A 23,301-nucleotide genomic window follows, 5' to 3' on the forward strand; every position below is an offset into this window, starting at 1 on the left:
GAGAGAGAGAAGAGAGATGGAAGAGAGAGTGGGAGAGAGAGAAGAGAGAGAAGAGAGAGAATGGGCAGAAAATAAGAAAGTCAAACTGTTTAAAACTCACTCTGTACAGGAATATGTAGTGGTGGAAGTGTGTCCGTGTGGGAGTGTGTGTCGGAGAGTCAGTGTGGGAGTGTCCGTGTGGGAGTGTGTGTCGGAGAGTCTGTGTGGGAGTGTCTGTGTGGGAGAGTCTGTGTGGGAGAGTCAGTGTGGGAGTGTCCGTGTGGGAGTGTGTGTCGGAGAGTCTGTGTGGGAGTGTCTGTGTGGGAGAGTCAGTGTGGGAGTGTCTGTGTGGGAGAGTCTGTGTGGGAGAGTCTGTGTGGGAGAGTCTGTGTGGGAGAGTCTGTGTGGGAGTGTCTGTGTGGGAGAGTCTGTGTGGGAGAGTCAGTGTGGGAGAGTCTGTGTGGGAGTGTCTGTGTGGGAGAGTCAGTGTGGGAGTGTCTGTGTGGGAGAGTCTGTGTGGGAGTGTCTGTGTGGGAGAGTCTGTGTGGGAGAGTCTGTGTGGGAGAGTCTGTGTGGGAGTGTGTGTCGGAGAGTCTGTGTGGGAGAGTCTGTGTGGGAGAGTCTGTGTGGGAGTGTCTGTGTGGGAGAGTCTGTGTGGGAGTGTCTGTGTGGGAGAGTCTGTGTGGGAGAGTCTGTGTGGGAGAGTCTGTGTGGGAGTGTGTGTGGGAGAGTCTGTGTGGGAGAGTCAGTGTGGGAGTGTCTGTGTGGGAGAGTCTGTGTGGGAGTGTCTGTGTGGGAGAGTCTGTGTGGGAGAGTCAGTGTGGGAGTGTCTGTGTGGGAGTGGCTGTGTGGGAGAGTCTGTGTGGGAGTGTCTGTGTGGGAGAGTCTGTGTGGGAGAGTCAGTGTGGGAGTGTCTGTGTGGGAGAGTCTGTGTGGGAGAGTCAGTGTGGGAGTGTCTGTGTGGGAGAGTCTGTGTGGGAGAGTCAGTGTGGGAGTGTCTGTGTGGGAGAGTCTGTGTGGGAGAGTCTGTGTGGGAGTGTCTGTGTGGGAGAGTCTGTGTGGGAGAGTCAGTGTGGGAGTGTCTGTGTGGGAGAGTCTGTGTGGGAGAGTACACCATCCCAAAAGATCCCTCTATCAGCCAGACCTCACTAAACCCACAACGCCAAGCACATCCAACTACAATACCATGCTTCCCTACTATGAGAGAGAGATAAAGGGCAAAATGACAGAAGAGAGAGAGAGAGAGAACGAGCATAGACCATGCCTCACATGCATCCAATGGCACATATGCAGAAGCATGTATGCATCCAGAATGATATCTTTTAGAGATCGTAGCAGCGTTCAACACCGACACCCACAGTCACACTATCTACCAGCATGAAGAACACCTTTATCAGCAGGCAGACCTAGGAGCTGACCTCTTCAAGTCATTCAGGTCTACAAGTCCCTCGGTCATGTAATGAGGAAACCAGACCAGACAAGCCCGATGAGTATATGGACAAGCCATGCGCACTCCTCAAGTAGCTGGACAACTCACACGCAGAAATACACACACCCACTGAGCTCACAAGCTGCATTCTGTTGTTCAGACTGGGTCCATATGTAGCTTAGGCATATCATGTGCAGTAACCAGACACTCACACACACAACTGGCTTCCAAAGAGCATCCAATATCCAATATGGTATACCATGCACGGTGTGACTGACATGACATGCCAAGACTAGGTTTATGTATTGGTCAACAACTTCCGTCTAGCGATATCATGCTTCAACATTCGCTGTCGACCCAGAGGCAATGCAAAGAGGCAATCGCAAACTCAAACATACAAAGACAGCAGACAGACAGACAGACAAACAGAGAGACAGACAGACAGACAGGCAGACCCTCCTTCTAGACCATGTGGACCAACACTGCAACACAGGCATACAGGACAGAGTGTGGGGGGGGGGGGGGGGGCAGCACAAAACATTACTGGGACAAAAGGATCAGAGAGAGAGAGGAGAGTACAGGAGAACATAGAAACAAGATGAAAGACAGATGGGAAAACACAGAGAGAGAGAGAGAGAGAGAGAGAGAGAGAGAGAGAGAGAGAGAGAGAGAGAGAGAGAGAGAGAGAGAGAGAGAGAGAGAGAGAGAGAGAGAGAGAGAGAGAGAGAGAGAGAGAGAGAGAGAGAGAGAGAGAGAGGTGGATTTATTTTTAAGCTAGAGAAAGACAGTGATAGAGAGATAGAGAGATAGTGGGAAAGACAGGGGTACATTAAAAAAGAGAGAGTGATAGAGAGAGAAATAAAATGAATGGAAGATAGATAAAGAGACAGAGAGGGAGAGACAGGGGTACATACACTGAGGTGGTTATGTCCACGGGGCCTGTGACGTCTCCGCTGTAGTCAGACAGGCACACAGAGAGGAGAGGAGCAGAGAGCCACACACACAGTCATGAAGCCACAGAGAGGAAAGGAAGGCAGGGAGAGGAGAGGGAGAGGAGAAGAAGGGAGAGGATAGGGAGAGAGAGGATAGGAAGAGAGAGAAGAGGGAGGGAGAGAAGAGGAAGGGAGAGGAGAAGAAGGGAGAGGATAGGAAGAGAGAGGATAGGAAGAGAGAGAAGAGGGAGGGAGAGAAGAGGAAGGGAGAGAATAAGAAGGGAGTGGAGAAGAAGGAAGCGGAGAGGAAGGGAGAGGAGAGGAAGGGAGCAGAGAAGAAGGGAGATGAAATGAGAGGAGAAGAAGGGAGAGGAGAGGAAGGGAGAGGAGAGGAAGGGAGAGGAAAGGAGAAGAGAAGAAGAGAGTGGAGGAGAAGGGAGAGGAGAGGAAGGGAGAGGAGAGGAAAGGAGAAGAGAAGAAGGGAGAGGATAGGAAGAGAGAGAAGAGGGGGGGAGAGAAGAGGAAGGGAGAGAAGAGGAAGGGAGAGGAGAAGAAGGGAGCGGAGGAGAAGGAAGCGGAGAAGAAGGGAGAGGAGAAGAGAGGAAGGGAGAGGAGAGGAAGGGAGAGGAGAGGAGAGGAGAGGAAGGGAAAGGAGAGGCAGAGAGAGGAAAGGAGAAGAGAAGAAGGGAGCGGAGAAGAAGGGAGAGGAGAAGAAGGAAGCAGAGAAGAAGGGAGAGGAGAGGAAGGGAGAGGATAGGAAGAGAGAGGATAGGAAGAGAGAGAAGAGGGGGGGAGAGAAGAGGAAGGGAGAGAAGAGGAAGGGAGAGGAAAAGAAGGGAGCGGAGAGAAGAAGGAAGCGGAGAAGAAGGGAGAGGAGAAGAGAGGAAGGGAGAGGAGAGGAGAGGAGAGGAGAGGAGAGGAGAGGAGAGGAGAGGAGAGGAGAGGAGAGGAGAGGAGAGGAGAGGAGAGGAGAGGAGAGGAGAGGAGAGGAGAGGAGAGGAGAGGAGAGGAGAGGAGAGGAGAGGAGAGGCAGAGAGAGGAAAGGAGAAGAGAAGAAGGGAGCGGAGAAGAAGGGAGAGGAGAAGAAGGAAGCAGAGAAGAAGGGAGAGGAGAGGAAGGGAGAGGAAAGGAGAAGAGAAGAAGGGAGCAGAGAAGAAGGGAGAGGAGAGGAAGGGAGAGGAGAGGAGAGGAAGGCAGAGGAGAAGAAGGGAGAGGAGAGGAAGGGAGAGGAGAGGAAGGCAGAGGAGAAGAAGGGAGCAGAGAAGAAGGGAGAGGAGAGGAAGGGAGAGGAAAGGAGAAGATAAGAAGGGAGCGGTGAAGAAGGGAGAGGAGAGGAAGGGAGAGGAAAGGAGAAGAGAAGAAGGGAGAGGAGAAGAAGGGAGAGGAGAGGAAGGGAGAGGAAGGAAGAAGGGAGCGGAGAGGAAAGGAGAGGACAAAGGGAGAGGAGAGGAAGGGAGAGGAGAAAGGGAGAGGAGAGGAAGGGAGAGGAGAAAGGGAGAGGAGAGGAAGGGAGAGGAGAGGAAGGGAGAGGAGAGGAAGGGAGCGGAGAGGAAGGGAGAGGAGAGGAAGGGAGAGGATAGGAGAAGAAGGGAGAGGAGAGGAAGGAAGAAGGGAGCGGAGAGGAAAGGAGAGGAGAAAGGGAGAGGAGAGGAAGGGAGAGGAGAAAGGGAGCGGAGAAGAAGGGAGAGGAGAAGAAGAAAACAAAAACAAACAGCACCGGAGGACAGAGCCATTGGACACCAAGACCCAGGGAGCGAGAAAGATGGAGAGAGGAAGGGGGAGTGAAGGATGAGTGGGGGTGGGGTTGGTATGGGAGAGAGGAATGAGGGGGAGGGATGAGTGGGGAGGAGGAAAGGGTTGGTATAGAAAGAGAGGTGGGGTTGGTATGGGAGAGAGGAATGAGGGGGAGGGATGGGAAACGGAGGACGAAGGGAAGGTAAAAAAGTTGGGAAGAAGGTAGAGAAAGAACATGATGAGGAAAGGAGAGAAGGGAGGATGAGACAGAGGGCAGGGAGGTTAAAAGGAAGAAGAGAAGAGAGCAGAACAATAGAGAGATCCAGTTAATTGGTGAAGGGCCAACGAGCACACACAAGAGAGAGGAGGGTGAGAGAGAGAGACAGAGAGAGAGAGAGGGGGAGGGAGAGAGAGAGAGAGAGAGAGAGAGGGAGAGAGAGAGAGAGAGAGAGAGAGAGAGAGAGAGAGAGACAATAAAAAACGTTGCTCACTGACACGCACACACGCACACTTACCGCAGCATCGTGTACACTCTGTAGGGCAGAGCAGTGTTAGACACGGTCAGTGAGGAGAGCACAGGTGGTGGTGTTTCATACTATACAGTCTATAGGCTATTAGCCAGCGTTCCAAATGGCACCCTAATCTCTACAAAATGCATTACTGTTGACCAGAGCCCTACAGCATGGGATCTGGTCAAAAGTAGTGCACTAGAAAGGGAATAGGGTGCCATGTGGTATTATACTACCACACTACCGATGTCACACTAAAGCTTTTCAGATACAGTATAACACAACATATTCCACTACTAAACACTACTACGCTTCTATGCTACACCCCCCCCCCCCACACACACACACACACACACACACACACTGCTACAGTCTTACAGTAACCAACAGACAACCCAATGCTACAGTCTTACAGTAACCAACAGACAACACACTGCTACAGTCTTACAGTAACCAACAGACAACACACTGCTACAGTCTTACAGTAACCAACAGACAACACACTGCTACAGTCTACAGTAACCAACAGACAACACACTACTACAGTCTTACAGTAACCAACAGACAACACACTGCTACAGTCTTACAGTAACCAACAGACAACACACTAATACAGTCTTACAGTAACCAACAGACAACACACTGCTACAGTCTTACAGTAACCAACAGACAACACACTGCTACAGTCTTACAGTAACCAACAGACAACACACTGCTACAGTCTTACAGTAACCAACAGACACACACTGCTACAGTCTTACAGTAACCAACAGACAACACACTGCTACAGTCTTACAGTAACCAACAGACAACACACTGCTACAGTCTTACAGTAACCAACAGACAACACACTGCTACAGTTTTACAGTAACCAACAGACAACACACTGCTACAGTCTTACAGTAACCAACAGACAACACACTGCTACAGTCTTACAGTAACCAACAGACAACACACTGCTACAGTCTTACAGTAACCAACAGACAGCACACTGCTACAGTCTTACAGTAACCAACAGACAACACACTGCTACAGTCTTACAGTAACCAACAGACAACACACTGCTACAGTCTTACAGTAACCAACAGACAACACACTGCTACAGTCTTACAGTAACCAACAGACAACACACTGCTACAGTCTTACAGTAACCAACAGACAACACACTGCTACAGTCTTACAGTAACCAACAGACAACACACTGCTACAGTCTTACAGTAACCAACAGACAACACACTGCTACAGTCTTACAGTAACCAACAGACAACACACTGCTACAGTCTTACAGTAACCAACAGACTTGATGACACCAGACCAGAGTGAGAGTGCATGGTTTGATGATGGTTTGTGTGTGTGTGTGTGCATGCCAGTGTGTGTGTGTGTGTGTGTGTGTGTGCATGCCAGTGTGTGTGTGTGTGTGTGTGTGTGTGTGTGTGCATGCCAGTGTGTGTGTGTGTGTGTGTGTGCATGCCAGTGTGTGTGTGTGTGCATGCCAGTGTGTGTGTGTGTGTGTGTGTGTGTGTGTGCATGCCAGTGTGTGTGTGTGTGTGTGTGTGTGTGTGTGCATGCCAGTGTGTGTGTGGTGTGTGTGTGTGTGTGCATGCCAGTGTGTGTGTGTGTGTGTGTGTGTGTGTGTGTGTGTGTGTGTGTGTGTGTGTGTGTGTGTGTGTGTGTGTGTGTGTGTGCATGCCAGTGTGTGTGCATGCCAGTGTGTGTGTGTGTGTGTGTGTGTGTGTGTGCATGCCAGTGTGTGTGTGTGTGTGTGTGTGTGCATGCCAGTGTGTGTGTGTGTGTGTGCATGCCAGTGTGTGTGTGTGTGACTGCAGCCTGATTCTGTCCTGGGGATTACGGGACATTTTGGCGAAAGCTTTTCTTGAAAAACACAGATGTTTGAGGTAAAATAGGTACCACCTGTATTGTCCTTCTCAGTTCACACCCTCTCCCAACAAACCAAGACCTCTGGCCACAGCAGACAGCAGACAGACACACCAAGGCTACTATGGGAATGAGCATGGATAGGATGGATGTAATGGGGATGGGAAGCACACCAGGGGAAGGAGGGAGAAGGGGAGGGAGGATGTGAGATGAGGAGGACTAGGCAAGTTTGTGTTTTGTGGATGAAAGACGTATCCAGACTGCTCTGTAACCCAATATTTCCATGCTAATATTTCACTCTTTAAAGCAACAAGATCTTACTTTTTGACCAATTTGATTTCAGATTCAGACGTTTATCCACGTTTCTCAAAACGACAAATTTCCAAGTTGGTCCAAACGTTACATTTCTCATTTGTTTTTGACACAGTTGATGGGTAGAGCCTCCTGGCAAGGCGCCTTGCGTCTGGTTAAATGTAGGCATTCATTTAGAATGGTTAAGGGTTTGGGATAGGGTTCAACATTTAAAAAAATTGTGTCTAGCAATGGGATTGAACATGTGACCCTCTAACCCATCCCCAACACCCAAGCCTACTTATTGGTAACGGTGCTCACCGTGGCCCTAGTGGCAGGTTATGAAGGCATCTCCCAAGCCTACTTATTGGTAACGGTGCTCACCGTGGCCCTAGTGGCAGGTTATGAAGGCATCTCCCAAGCCTACTTATTGGTAACGGTGCTCACCGTGGCCCTAGTGGCAGGTTATGAAGGCATCTCCCAAGCCTACTTATTGGTAACGGTGCTCACCGTGGCCCTAGTGGCAGGTTATGAAGGCATCTCCCAAGCCTACTTATTGGTAACGGTGCTCACCGTGGCCCTAGTGGCAGGTTATGAAGGCATCTCCCAAGCCTACTTATTGGTAACGGTGCTCACCGTGGCCCTAGTGGGAGGTTTTGAAGGCATCTCCCAAGCCTACTTATTGGTAACGGTGCTCACCGTGGCCCTAGTGGCAGGTTATGAAGGCATCTCCCAAGCCTACTTATTGGTAACGGTGCTCACCGTGGCCCTAGTGGGAGGTTTGAAGGCATCTCCCAAGCCTACTTATTGGTAACGGTGCTCACCGTGGCCCTAGTGGCAGGTTATGAAGGCATCTCCCAAGCCTACTTATTGGTAACGGTGCTCACCGTGGCCCTAGTGGGAGGTTTTGAAGGCATCTCCCAAAGTCCTTGGGACATGGATGGACGTTCAATTTCAAAGTGACCTGGTTGTTTATAATTTTACAACAAAGAAGTTACCACAAACATCGAATACTGTTTTCTCCCCTCTGACATCATTGCGATAGAAGAGGGCAAAATGTACTGGAATTTTTGCTGCACTCCTCAGCTCAGCACTGGAGATATGCTAATGCTAACTGAAAGATGAAATCCACAGTAGGGGGAAACAGCCCCATTGTCCATTGTTATTGATTTTGTAATCAATAACAATGGACAATGGGGCTGTTTCCCCCTACTGTGGATTTCATCTTTCAGTTAGCATTAGCATATCTCCATGCTAATATTTTATTATTTAAGTTAGCATTAGCATATCTCCATGTTAATATTTTATTATTTAAGTTAGCATTAGCATATCCCCATGCTAATATTTTATTATTTAAGTTAGCATTAGCATATCTCCATGCTAATATTTTATTATTTAAGTTAGCATTAGCATATCTCCATGCTAATATTTTATTATTTAAGTTAGCATTAGCATATCTCCATGCTAATATTTTATTATTTAAGTTAGCATTAGCATATCTCCATGCTAATATTTTATTATTTAAGTTAGCATTAGCATATCTCCATGCCAATATTTTGTTATTTAAGTTAGCATTAGCATATCTCCATGCTAATATTTTGTTATTTAAGTTAGCATTAGCATATCTCCATGCTAATATTTTGTTATTTAAGTTAGCATTAGCATATCTCCATGCTAATATTTTGTTATTTAAGTTAGCATTAGCATGCATCACACTGTTATCACCACCCTGTTAATAAGAGTGTAAGGAAACTAGTTTTAAAGTGATACATCAAATGTTTCTAAGACATATCACTTTACCAGTAGTAGTCTTAACAAACAGGGGCTTGACACACACACACACACACACACACACACACACACACACACACACACACACACACACACACACACACACACACTTTAACGCACAAATACATTTTTATTTTTCTAGTTGTATTGTTTGTATATGGTTGTATTGTAAATGTGTGTGTCTGTCCTTGTCTATCCGTGTAGCAGTGTTTTGTTACTTGTCATGTTTACTGTGGACCCCAGGAAGAATAGCTGCTAATGGGGATCCAAATAGACAAAAATAAACAAACACAGGTCAGAGTGGATAGTCAGAGCGAGGAAAAGGAGGACGGAGGGGAAAGAGTGGAGGGATGAGGAGGAGGAATGGAGGGTTTATGATGATGATGGGGATGAAGGTGCTCACTTGGTTGTCGTCTGAGAGGCGGGGCATGGAGATGGTCCGACCATGCCTGTCCATTCGCATTGGGTGACAGGGCTCAGTTTCCGAGTACCCGTCCCGCCCCATCTTTCTCATCTCTAGCGTCTGCAAGAAAGAGACCAGAGGGTGTGTGACCACTGCCGACTAGGGGCAGGAGTCTCAGAGCCAGGGGTCTTTTGATAGTACTAGAATGAGTGTATCGTAAGTGATTCTATTATTGTTAATAATTCTATGCTTTTGAACTATTCTATAGTTAGTTGTGTAGTTCTTATTCAATAGGTATATTGCCTTGTCTCCACTGGCCAACTTGGCTGTGAAGTAGCTATAAAATAAGGAAGCCTCTCTATTGTCTGTTGATCTGGTCCTTCAACGGGCTGCAGGGAGCAGTATGTAGACATTTCTTCCCACAGAACCATAGATACTGTAGCAGCGTTCATGTACAGTGAATTTGAAAAGTATTCGGACCCCTTAACTTTTTTTATTTTTTTTATTTTACATTTTACCCCCCCTTTTCTCCCCAATTTCGTGGAATCCAATTGTTAGTAGTTACTATCTTGTCTCATCGCTACAACTCCCGTACGGGCTCGGGAGAGGCGAAGGTCGAAAGCCATGCGTCCTCTGAAACACAACCCAACCAAGCCGCACTGCTTCTTAACACAGCGCCATCCAACCCGGAAGCCAGCCGCACCAATGTGTCGGAGGAAACACCGTGTCAGCGTGCCCGGCCCGCCACAGGAGGCGCTGGTGCGCGATGAGACAAGGATATCCCTACCAGCCAAACCCTCCCTAACCCGGACGACGCTAGGCCAATTGTGCGTCGCCCCATGGACCTCCCGGGTCGCGGCCGGCATCGACCGGGAGGCACTGCGCCACCGGAGGCCCCCGGACCCCTAAAATTGATTTTTTTTAAATGTATCCACACCAATCGACACACAATACCCCATAATGACAAAGCAAAAACAGGTTTCTATCAATTTTAGCAAATGTATTAAAAAAAAACACACAAAAAACAGAAATAACTCATTTACATCAGTATTCAGACCCTTTGCTATGAGACTCTACATTTACATAAGTATTCAGACCCTTTGCTATGAGACTCTACATTTACATCAGTATTCAGACCCTTTGCTATGAGACTCTACATTTACATCAGTATTCAGACCCTTTGCTATGAGACTCTACATTTACATCAGTATTCAGACCCTTTGCTATGAGACTCTACATTTACATCAGTATTCAGACCCTTTGCTATGAGACTCTACATTTACATCAGTATTCAGACCCTTTGCTATGAGACTCTACATTTACATCAGTATTCAGACCCTTCGCTATGAGACTCTACATTTACATCAGTATTCAGACCCTTTGCTATGAGACTCTACATTTACATCAGTATTCAGACCATTTGCTATGAGACTCTACATTTACATCAGTATTCAGACCCTTTGCTATGAGACTCTACATTTACATCAGTATTCAGACCCTTTGCTATGAGACTCTACATTTACATCAGTATTCAGACCCTTTGCTATGAGACTCTACATTTACATCAGTATTCAGACCCTTTGCTATGAGACTCTACATTTACATCAGTATTCAGACCCTTTGCTATGAGACTCTACATTTACATCAGTATTCAGACCCTTTGCTATGAGACTCTACATTTACATCAGTATTCAGACCCTTTGCTATGAGACTCTACATTTACATCAGTATTCAGACCCTTTGCTATGAGACTCTACATTTACATCAGTATTCAGACCCTTTGCTATGAGACTCTACATTTACATCAGTATTCAGACCCTTTGCTATGAGACTCTACATTTACATCAGTATTCAGACCCTTTGCTATGAGACTCTACATTTACATCAGTATTCAGACCCTTTGCTATGAGACTCTACATTTACATCAGTATTCAGACCCTTTGCTATGAGACTCTACATTTACATCAGTATTCAGACCCTTTGCTATGAGACTCTACATTTACATCAGTATTCAGACCCTTTGCTATGAGACTCTACATTTACATCAGTATTCAGACCCTTTGCTATGAGACTCTACATTTACATCAGTATTCAGACCCTTTGCTATGAGACTCTACATTTACATCAGTATTCAGACCCTTTGCTATGAGACTCTACATTTACATCAGTATTCAGACCCTTTGCTATGAGACTCTACATTTACATCAGTATTCAGACCCTTTGCTATGAGACTCTACATTTACATCAGTATTCAGACCCTTTGCTATGAGACTCTACATTTACATCAGTATTCAGACCCTTTGCTATGAGACTCTACATTTACATCAGTATTCAGACCCTTTGCTATGAGACTCTACATTTACATCAGTATTCAGACCCTTTGCTATGAGACTCTACATTTACATCAGTATTCAGACCAGACCCTTTGCTATGAGACTCTACATTTACATCAGTATTCAGACCCTTTGCTATGAGACTCTACATTTACATCAGTATTCAGACCCTTTGCTATGAGACTCTACATTTACATCAGTATTCAGACCCTTTGCTATGAGACTCTACATTTACATCAGTATTCAGACCCTTTGCTATGAGACTCTACATTTACATCAGTATTCAGACCCTTTGCTATGAGACTCTACATTTACATCAGTATTCAGACCCTTTGCTATGAGACTCTACATTTACATCAGTATTCAGACCCTTTGCTATGAGACTCTACATTTACCTCAGTATTCAGACCCTTTGCTATGAGACTCTACATTGAGCTCAGGTGCATCCTGTTTCAATTGATCATCCTTGAGATGTTTCTACAACTTTATTGGAGTCCACCTGTGGTAAATTCAATTGATTGGAAATGATTTGGAAAGGCAACCACCTGTCTATATAAGGTCCCACAGTTCACAGTGCATGTCAGAGCAAAAACCAAGCCATTAGGTCTAAGGAATTGTCCGTAGAGCTCCGAGACAGGATTGTGTCGAGGCACAGATCCGGGGAAGGGAACCAAAACATTTCTGCAGCATTGAAGGCCTCCAAGAACACAGTGGCTCCATCATTCTTAAATGGAAGAAGTTTGGAACCACCAAGACTCTTCCTAGAGCTGGCCGCACGGACAAACGGAGCAATCGGGTGAGAAGAGCCTTGGTCAGGGAGGTGACCAAGAACCCGATGTTCACTCTGACAGAGCTCCAGAGTTCCTCTGTGGAGATGGGAGAACTTTTCAGAAGGACAACCATCTCTGCAGCACTCCACCAATCAGGCCTTTATGGTAGAGTGACCAGACGGAAGCCACTCCTCAGTAAAAGGCACATTACAGCCTGCTTGGGAGTTTGCCAAAAGGCATCTAAAGACTCTCACACCATGAGAAACAAGATCTGGTCTGATGAAACCAAGATTGTACTTTTTGGCATCCCTACGGTGAAGTATAGTGGTGGCAGCATCATGCTGTGGGGAGGTTTTCCAGCGGCAGGGACTGGGAGACTAGTCAGGATAGAGGGAAAGATGAACAGAGCAAAGTACAGAGTGATCCTTAATGAAAACCTGCTCCACAGTGCTCAGAACCTCAGACTGGGTGAAGGTTCACCTTCCAACAGGACAACAACACCAAAGCACACAGCCAAGACAACGCAGGAGTGACTTCTAGACAAGTCTCTGAATGTCCTTGAGTGGCCCAGCCAGAGTCCGGACTTGAACCCGATCAAACATCTCTGGAGAGACCTGAAAATAGCTGTGCAGTGAAGCTCCCCATCCAACCTGATAGAGCTTGAGAGGATCTGCAGAGAAGAATGGGAGAAACTCCCTAAATACAGGTATGCCAAGCTTGTAGCATCATACCCAAGAAGACTTGAGGCTGTAATCGCTGCCACAGGTGCTTCAACAAAGTCCTGAGTAAAGGGAATACTTATCTGATATTTCCGGGGTTTATTTATTTATACATGTGTCATTATTGGATATTGTGTGTAGATCGATGAAGGGGGAAAAAACGATTTGATCCATTTTAGAATAAGGCTGTAACGTAACAAAATGTGTAAAAAGTCAAGAGGTCTGAATACTTTCCTGAATACTGTCTCTCTATGTTTTTACACACAACACACAAAACATGCATATCTATGGTTCTTCACTAATTTGACTGAGAGAGATGAGACCAGGGTGGGCTTGGCACAGTCCAACAGGGAGAGAGAGTGGGGGGAGCCCATCTACCACCCACCTGTAGGCCTAAGACTTGGTTTGAGCCAGGGGGCAGTGAGGATGGGCCAAGAGATGGCATGAGAGTGTTGGAGAGAGACGCGAGAGAGTGAGAGAGGACAGAAAGAGAGTGTGTCAGTAAGGGGTGGGAGGTTGGACATAGTTACTTCACTGAGTGAAACGTAGAAAGAGAGAGAGATAGATTGAAGAGGAGGACCTTGAGTGGGGCGACACAAACAGTCCAGAAGTTGAATCAGAGCAGCACAGCTGAGAGGGGTGGAATATTGTCCATGTCTTGACCAATCAAGCCCTTCTCAGTGAATCACCAGGATAAATATAGGTTGAGTAGCAGTATCAACAGTCTGTCATTTCCTTCTACCAGTTAGGAATAAGGATGTAATATATACCAAGGGAATGACATTCTCCAGAAAAGGATAATGTTGTCAACAATTTACCGGAATATAAGCTTTACAGATATCTTTAAAACACGCGCCAATCCTGCATTGTATGACTAAGTTATCATTTAGTGTAGAGTATATGACATCATCATGTTTACTCCTATAGGACACAATGGAACAACTGATGGCCTATACACTAACAGCCACAGTATTGTCCCCAAACCTCAATCACAGTCGGGCGCCAGTTTGTACGGTTACTGCGTTACCAAGGTGACCTGCGTGTGTTTGTTATATGTTTGTGCTGCGTTACCTGGGGGTTGTGTCTGTTGTCATGGAGATGGTCGGGGTAGGGTCTCTCTGGGCTCCAGTTGCCCGTCTTGTTAAACATCTCCTGAGCTTTAGCTGTTACCCACGACTGGCTCTCTGTCATCCCACCCTCTGGAGGTCTGGTACACACACACAAGCACTCGCACACACACACACAAGCACACACACGCGCATACACACACACACACACACACACACACACACACACACACACACACACACACACACACACACACACACACACACACAAGCACTCACACACACACACAAGCACACACACAAGCACACACACACACACACACACACAAGCACACACACACACAAGCACACACACACACACACAAGCACACACACACACACACACACACACACAAGCACACACACGCGCATACACACACACACACACACACACACACACACCCAAGCACTCGCACACACACACACACACACCCACACACACACACACACACACACAAGCACTCGCGCACACACACACACAAGCACACACACACACACACGTGTACACACACTCACGCACACACACACACGTGTACACACACTCGCACACACAGAGAGACACACAGAGAAGGAGACATAAGACAGAGAGACACACAGCGAATGAGACAGAAGACAGAGACACACAGAGAAGGAGACATAAGACAGAAAGACACACAGAGAAGGAGAAGGAAGACAGAGACACACAGAGAAGGAGAAGGGAGACAGAGACACACAGAGAAGGAGACATAAGACAGAAAGACACACAGAGAAGGAGAAGGAAGACAGAGGCACACAGAGAAGGAGAAGGAAGACAGAGACACACAGAGAAGGAGAAGGAAGACAGAGACACACAGAGAAGGAGAAGGGAGACAGAGACACACAGAGAAGGAGAAGGGAGACAGAGACACACAGAGAAGGAGAAGGGAGACATAGACACACAGAGAAGGAGAAGGGAGACATAGACACACAGAGAAGGAGAAGGGAGACAGAGACACACAGAGAAGGAGAAGGGAGACAGAGACACACAGAGAAGGAGAAGGAAGACAGAGACACACAGAGAAGGAGAAGGGAGACAGAGACACACAGAGAAGGAGAAGGGAGACAGAGACACACAGAGAAGGAGAAGGGAGACAGAGACACACAGAGAAGGAGAAGGGAGACAGAGACACACAGAGAAGGAGAAGGGAGACAGAGACACACAGAGAAGGAGAAGGGAGACAGAGAGAGTCATTGGGGAACGCAGCAGATAAAAAGCCCAAACCGTGTAGAAACAGAAGAAACAGACCCTGTGAGAGACATGTACAACGTGTTTGTATGTGCAGGTTGTATGCTTGTAATAATACTTTTTTTTGGGGGGGGGGGGGGGGGGGGTCACAGCCAGGGTCACCATATCCCAACTCCCCTGAGACACCCGCAGGGAGTGGGGTCACAGCCAGGGTCACCATATCCCAACTCCCCCTGAGACACCCGCAGGGAGTGGGGTCACAGCCAGGGTCACCATATCCCAATTCCCCCTGAGACACCCGCAGGGAGTGGGGTCACGGCCAGTGTCACCAGATCCCAACTTTCCCTGAGACACCCGCAGGGAGTGGGGTCACGGCCGGGGTCATCATTGTACAGCGCCCCTCTAGGAATTAGGGGTAAGTGCCTTGCTCAAGTCACACTTTTTTCTCTCACCTTGTCGGCTCCAGTATCCGAACCAGCAGTCTTTTGGTTGCTGGCCCAGTGCTCTAACCTCGAAGCTACCTGCCTCCATACCATATATGTATTCTACTGTGTGTGTGTGTGTGTGTGTATCTACAGTATGCATACTGTGAGTGTTGGCATGCTTATGTATGCATGTATTTGTGTGTGTATATGTACATATCATGTACGCATATGTATAACCCATCACTACTACTCACATGCTGTTGGGGTCGTGCTGTGTGGCGGGGAGGCCGTTGACCCCTGGCATCCCTCCTCCCGTCCCGTCGGGGCCTCCCCCTCCTCCCCCTTCTCCTCCCCCGGGGGAGGGCGGCTCCATGCGCTGAAACATTAACGGTGTTCGGTTCTGTGTGAGATACAACATGGCCTCGGGCTGGCATCAGACACACTCAGGCAGGGACACACACACACACACACACACAGAGGAAAGGAGAGGATGCACCGCAGCATGCTCCCACCAGGTGGCACAATTGGGCAAAGTAATGGTTTAGAGGTTAGAAGTTGCCTAGAGTGGGATATTGAAGCTCTGGAGAAGGGCGGAGGGGCAGGCTTTTGTTCCAGCCCAGCACTAAGTATATATAATAGTCGCCACTAAACGAGCTTAAGTTTTTCAATACTAGCCACTAACAATTTAAACTTCTTCCACCAACATAAAAATGATTCTGGACAGCTGAAGCAAGTCACACAATTTTTCTTGAAAAATGACCCTTTCTAGTTGGTTATTAATTAATTGGTGTCTTAACTGAGGACTCGCTGATTATTTGACTGAAACAAATACTTTGGCCCTCCAGAGCTAGAATTGCCCACCCCTGCTTTAACCACAGATCTAGGATCAGATTACCATAACCATCTGATAACCTTCACCATTAGGAGAATTAAGACCTGATCTGATCCTGTGTCAGTCAGTGCTTAGTAGCAACCAGAGCCATATACTTAAGCAATAAGGCCCGAGGAGGTGTGGTATATGGCCAATATACCACGGCTAAGGGCTGTGTCCAGGCACTCCGCGTTGTGTCTTGCCTAAGAACAGCCCTTAGCTGTGGTATATTGGCCATATATCACAAACCCCAGAGGAGCCGTATTTCAATTATAAACTGGTTATCAAAGTAATTAGAGCAGTGAAAATAAATGTTTTGTCATACCCGTGGTATACGGTCTGATATACCACGGCTGTCAGACAATCAGCATTCAGGGCTTGAACTTCCCAGTTTATAAATGTATATATACCAGGGTTAGGGTCAATTCCATTTCAATCGATTTATAAAGTTCCAATTCCACATTTGAAAAACATTGAAGAGAATTGGGATTTCACTGTACTTCCTGAATTGACTGCAATTGAAATGGAATTGACCCCAACCCTGATATATACACACAGTGCTTTCAGAAGGAATTCATACCTCTTGACCTTTTCCACATTTTGTTATGTTACAGCCTGCATTTAAAATAGATTACATTGAAATTTTGTGTCACTGTCCTACACACAATACCCCATAATGTCAAAGTGGAATTATGTTTTTTGAAACTTTCATAAATGAATACAAAATTGGAATGTTTTGAATCAATAAGTATTCAACCCCTTTGGTATGGCAAACCTAAATAAGTTCAGGAGTAAAAATGTGATTAAGAAGTCACATAATAAGTTAATAATAATAAATAATAAACTCTGCGTGCAATAATAGTGTTTAACATGATTTAACATGATTTTTGAATGACTATCTCATCTCTGTACACCAAACATACAATTACCTGTAAGGTCCCTCAGTCAAGCAATGCATTTCAACACAGATTCAACCACAAAGACCAGGGAGGTTTTCCAATGCCTCGCAAAGAAGGGCTCCTATTGGTAGATGTGTAAACATGTATCCCTTTGAGCATGGTGAAGTTATTAATGACACTTTAGATGGTGTATCAATACACCCAGTCACTACAAAGATACAGGCGTCTTTCCTAACTCAGTTGTCGGAGAGGAAAGAAACTGCTCAGGCATTTCACCACGAGGCCAATGGTGATTTTAAAACAGTTACAGAAAGTATTCACACCTTGACTGTGATAGGAGAAAACTGAGGATGGATCAACAGCATTGTAGTTACTTCACAACACTAACCTAAATGACAGAGTGAAAAGAAGGAAACCTGTACAGAATAAAACATATTCCAAAACACGCATCCTGTTTGCAATAAGGCCCTAAAGTAAAACTGCAAAGAATGTGGCAAAGCAATTAACTTTATTTCCTGAATATAAAGCGTTATGTTTGGGGCAAATCCAACACAACACATCACTGAGTACCACTCTTCATATTTTCAAGTACGGTGGTCGCTGCATCATGTTATGGGTATGCTTGTCATAGGCAAGGAAAAGGGAGTTTTTTTTAATACAAATTACCGGAATAGAGCTAAGCACAGGCAAAATCCGAGAGGAAAACCTGGTTCAGTCTGCTTTCCAACAGATATTGAGAGACAAATTCACCTTTCAGCAGGACAATAACCTAAAGCCTAAAGCCAAATATACACTGCAGTTGCTTACCAAGACCACGTTGAATGTTCCTGAGTGGCCTAGTTACAGTTTTTGACTTAATACGGCTTGAAAATCTTCGGCAAGACTTGAGACTTGTCTGTCCAGTAATGATCAACAACCAACTTGACAAAGCTTAAAGCTCTTAGAGACTTACCAGAAAGACTCACAGCTGTAATCCCTGCCAAAGGTTATTCTAACATGTATTGGCTCAGGGGTGTGAATACATATATATAAAAATGTTAATACATTTACAAACATTTCTAAAAACACATTTTCATGTGTCATTATGGGGTAGAAAAAATATATACTTCATCAATTTAGAATTCAGGCTGTAACAACAAAAATGTGGAACAAGTCAAGGGGTTTGAATACTTCATGAAGGCCCTGTATATGGCTCTGGAGGATAATTCTACTTCCTCCATCAAAACAGCTCCTCAGCAGTCCTTTTTGTTGTTTCGCCCATATATGGAGTGTGGCGGGAGCAGGGAGGTCTTCCATTGGCTGGTCTGTGGTGGTGTCGATGGCTACATGACTACAGATGCCGTCATGTTCATCCAAACCAAAAGCTAAAATGTAAACGGCTAAATGAATGGGTGTGAACCCGGGTTGTAGCGTGCTCGCTAACAGTGAGTCCTTCTGGGAAAATGTGTTTTAATATACTAACAAGTGAAATGGGATATGGAGGACGAGGTACAAAATTAGTGCACTATTTTCCCTAGAAAGCACATTCATGAATACCACTGAAGATTCACAGAGACGGTTTTGTTACATGAGCGTCCAATGGTTACATCAGGAACCTCAGCTCAACATCCAAACAACCAACCAGAGATGACGGAATACACAGACAGGAGCACACAGAGAGGGGAGAAGGGTTAGACAGGCCCGATGACAGTCAACCTAGATTGACCAATCAGGGAGGGTTTTGAGAAGTCAAGGTCCCGCCCCCCTCCTGGAAGAACAAATCGAGTCAGAGGGACGAGGGGATGGATGGACAGACAGGTAGACATGGAGAGAAAGATGGAGGGAGAAGGAGGGAATATGAAAAAGAGTGATAGAGGAGTGACATAGATAGTGAGTGATACATAACAACATGTATAGAAGGGCACAGACCTGGGGCACAGAGAGACATGGTAAACCGTGGTAGAAAGACTGATTACAACAGTGAAAAGACAGGCAGTGAAACCGTGGTAGAAAAGACAATAGGAAAGACTGTATGTATATATATATATACATATAAATAATAAACTATATCAATTAGATTAAGACATAATGAAAGGTAGTATAACAGTTGTAGGGAGGAGGGAAGGAGGGAAGGAAGGAAGGAAGCAGGAAAAGAAAGACAGAGTTAAGGAAAGAAGGGGGTTAAGATTGTAAGGAGAGATGGGGGGAAGGTGCAACAGATTGAAGGAGGGAATAAGGAGAGATGACAGGAAGGTGCAACAGATTGAAGGAGGGAATAAGGAGAGATGACAGGAAGGTGCAACAGATTGAAGGAGAGAATAAGGAGAGATGACAGGAAGGTGCAACAGATTGAAGGAGGGAATAAAGAGAGATGACAGGAAGGTGCAACAGATTGAAGGAGGGAATAAGGAGAGATGACAGGAAGGTGCAACAGATTGAAGAAGGGAATAAGGAGAGATGACAGGAAGGTGCAACAGATTGAAGGAGGGAATAAGGAGAGATGACAGGAAGGTGCAACAGATTGAAGGAGGGAATAAGGAGAGATGACAGGAAGGTGCAACAGATTGAAGGAGGGAATAAGGAGAGATCACAGGAAGGTGCAACAGATTGAAGAAGGGAATAAGGAGAGATGACAGGAAGGTGCAACAGATTGAAGGAGGGAATAAGGAGAGATGACAGGAAGGTGCAACAGATTGAAGGAGGGAATAAGGAGAGATGACAGGAAGGTGCAACAGATTGAAGGAGGGAATAAGGAGAGATGACAGGAAGGTGCAACAGATTGAAGGAGGGAATAAGGAGAGATGACAGGAAGGTGCAACAGATTGAAGGAGGGAATAAGGAGAGATGACAGGAAGGTGCAACAGATTGAAGGAGGGAATAAGGAGAGATGACAGGAAGGTGCAACAGATTGAAGGAGGGAATAAGGAGAGATGACAGGAAGGTGCAACAGATTGAAGGAGGGAATAAGGAGAGATGACAGGAAGGTGCAACAGATTGAAGGAGGGAATAAGGAGAGATGACAGGAAGGTGCAACAGATTGAAGGAGGGAATAAGGAGAGAAGAGCAGGAGTGATGGACATAAAGAAAGGAAGTAAGGAGGGAAAGAGTACAACTGAGAAATGAAAGCGAGAAGAAGGGAAGGAGGGAAAGAGTACAACTGAGAAATGAAAGCGAGAAGAAGGGAAGGAGGGAAAGAGTACAACTGAGAAATGAAAGCGAGAAGAAGGGAAGGAGGGAAAGAGTACAACTGAGAAATGAAAGCGAGAAGAAGGGAAGGAGGGATAGACAGAAAGACAGTTTGTCATTGTGCACCACAGGCCAGCTGGTGATGTTGAGAAGGAGGAGCCTGTATGGAACTGGACAGTCAGTGCAACCAATGAGGTGACAGCATTCAGGAGGATCATACCAACTCATAGACGGGGTCTAAAATATCGTACACTCCATTCACCTAGGGCCCGATTGAGACTTGAGATAAGTAGACTTAACATGGACTTAAGTCAATAAAACATGGACATAAGTCAACATTTGTTACTTAAGTCCATGTTAAGTCAACTTATCTCATGTCTGAAAAGCGCCCCTACTGAATACCCACAGAGCCCTAACCCCGCATCATGGACTTGATCTCGGATAGAATAAAATGGGTGCCAATTCTGTTTCTTAAAACATCCAAGAAAACATCTAAGCAGCTTTGATTTTGGGCTGAAGCATTACTTTAACTTCAGCCTCCAAAGGCAGATAAAAGCCATTAGAAGCTGTGGACTGCAGCACAGGAGCAACAGGGTATCCCGGGGAATGGAGACAAGGTGTTAGAGAAACAGTGCACATCACATTAAGAGGTAGTGCATTTACACAGCATTCATAGACAACAGGAGTGCAGACATACATTGGCCATGTTGTATCATTATTATTCATATCATTTTCAAAACAAAACAATTACAATTTGCCAGTTTAAAACATCTCCCCCTCCTCCTCACCACTACACCATTTATCCCCCCATGCTTAAAAAGGGGAGGAGTTCAAAGAAGTACTTCAAGGGGCAATCTGCCACTGAGTTGTATTGTTTGAACAGCAGATTGCCCCTTTAAGTAAATATACAAGTGGTGGGTATGATGGGGGTATAGTAATGGGTAGGAGTGGGGTATAGTAATGGGTAGGAGGGGGGTATAGTAATGGTAGAGTAAAGGTAAAGAGATAGCGAGTGGAAGAGCCAGGCCGGGCCTCAGCCTACGATAGCCATCCATCATGCTAACTGGGAAACAGGCAGAAAAAGCCTGGTGCCGGAGTAGAGAGAGAGAGAGAGAGGTAACTGGAGTTAGCATGCTACAGGGGTAACCCAGGACCAGGCAGCGCTCATCGGGAGGGTTCCAAGGCGGAGGAGGTAGATGTGGGAGGACGAGCGGGGGGGACAAGGGGGAAATTAAAGGGCTTAGGGGGTTGACGGACCAAGGAGGGCAGCGATGGAGGTCCTGGAAAGGGTGCAAGGGGTCCAGGAAACGGGGTCTAGTGAAGAAGTGGTTTTGGGGTCATGAGGATGGTTTCTGGAGGGAAGGGAGGCTATGGAGGTCTGGAAAGGGGGGCTATGGGGGCAGGAAGTAGAAAGGGGGTTCTGGGGTTTGAAGGACCAAAAATAGCAGCCATGGGGGTTCTGTATGGTGGGTAGAGGCGGGAGGAAGAGTTGAGGAGCTAAAGGAAGGGGGAGCTGAGGGGGTTGGATGATTTGGGCTTCACCAGGGTGTGGGAGCATGGGTGTCTGGAGGCAAGAGAGGGTATGGGGAGCTGGACAGGTTTGGAAAGGGGATCTAAGGGGGAAGGAAGAGTCGGTTCTGGGGTGTATTTTGGAGGTCACAGGGGTGGGCCTGGGTCTAGTGGGTACCTGCTCCTCGCGTAGGGCCTGGAGCTTCTTGGCCTTGCTCTGTCTGTAATACTCCATGATCATCATGGCAGCGTAGATCTTCCCCACCGTCAGGTCTGTGGCTGCTGAGAGAGGGACAAGTTACCCTGCCTCGATTAGACCACAATGTGGATGGGACCCTGAGCCGTGAGACGAGAGAGAGGGGGATGGGAGTGGGGGACCGACCATGCTACGACACCACACACACATACAGGCAGTTGCGGGCACTAAAAAGTTAGGTTGTGTTGCTGTATTGGTAGAACAATTGCTGCCAAAGTGTGGACAACACTTCACTCTATTCCTCCTAACGGTAGGTTTGGTTTTTAGATAACAAACATTTCAGTGGCCGCGACTGTAGGGTCAATCTTAAAGTCCTTGATTCGTCTTCCTCCTTTAAAAAGTAGCATTAAGGGGAAATATCCCAGGTTCCACCTCTCAGACCTTCTCTTCCAATACGTTTTGACAAAGAGCCAATGATTCACTGACTCAGGAATCAAGGATGAAAGGAACGAAGGAAACACGTTTTAGATTCACCCTACATACATAACACACGGTGACTGCATCAAATGACACCATGTACACGGAAATACACCACTTATTACCCATAAGGTAGTGGTTGAAAGTAGTGCACTATACTATATATTATCCCCTCTATAGGGAATATATGCATTATATATGCACTATTAATAGCAGTATATATGCAATAATATACACAATGCTATGTACTATACAGGGAATATGGTAATGGTGTCATTTGAGATTTGCCTACAGATACAAGTCCAGGTACAACCAAATGCAACACATATACAACACTGTACAGTATACAACAGAGCTGATAGTCTTTTCACAATCAGTTCTTTTCTGTCGTTAACTGAAATATTCTCTTTCACTTTCATTTGAACAGGCATAGTGCTTCAACGGTTTCTATAGAGGACTATATAGTCATTTCACGTTGACCATAGATCATCACTTCACGCCAATCCTACGCCTTCAGAAACAGGAGTTCCATTTCTTTCTCCAGAAACTCTAGATTGGCACCCAGAGTTTGGATGATCCAGATAACATGAAACACCAGGAAAAACATGGAGCTTTGTTTGACACTAAAACCTCTTCACTCTGAAAAATAAATGATGATCTATTCCCAGAGAAATGGCTCGAGGT

The 23,301-nt window shown here is 46.2% G+C and overlaps 1 pseudogene across 1 annotated transcript in view; it reads right to left on the bottom strand.

Moving 5' to 3' along the window:
• Positions 1 to 23,301, bottom strand: part of LOC116358905 (voltage-dependent P/Q-type calcium channel subunit alpha-1A-like) — a 43,618-nt pseudogene that overhangs the window by 17,488 nt on the left and 2,829 nt on the right. The window contains exons 3-7 of the transcript XR_004206520.1: positions 22,123 to 22,226; positions 15,755 to 15,900; positions 13,837 to 13,972; positions 8,944 to 9,063; positions 2,323 to 2,361 (exon numbers count right to left, since the gene is read on the bottom strand). The product of XR_004206520.1 is annotated as a voltage-dependent P/Q-type calcium channel subunit alpha-1A-like (transcript). The remainder of the gene's footprint in view (positions 1 to 2,322; positions 2,362 to 8,943; positions 9,064 to 13,836; positions 13,973 to 15,754; positions 15,901 to 22,122; positions 22,227 to 23,301) is intronic.

This window comes from Oncorhynchus kisutch, unplaced genomic scaffold (assembly GCF_002021735.2).
Source record: "Oncorhynchus kisutch isolate 150728-3 unplaced genomic scaffold, Okis_V2 Okis01b-Okis20b_hom, whole genome shotgun sequence".
Taxonomy (NCBI): Eukaryota; Metazoa; Chordata; class Actinopteri; order Salmoniformes; family Salmonidae; genus Oncorhynchus; species Oncorhynchus kisutch.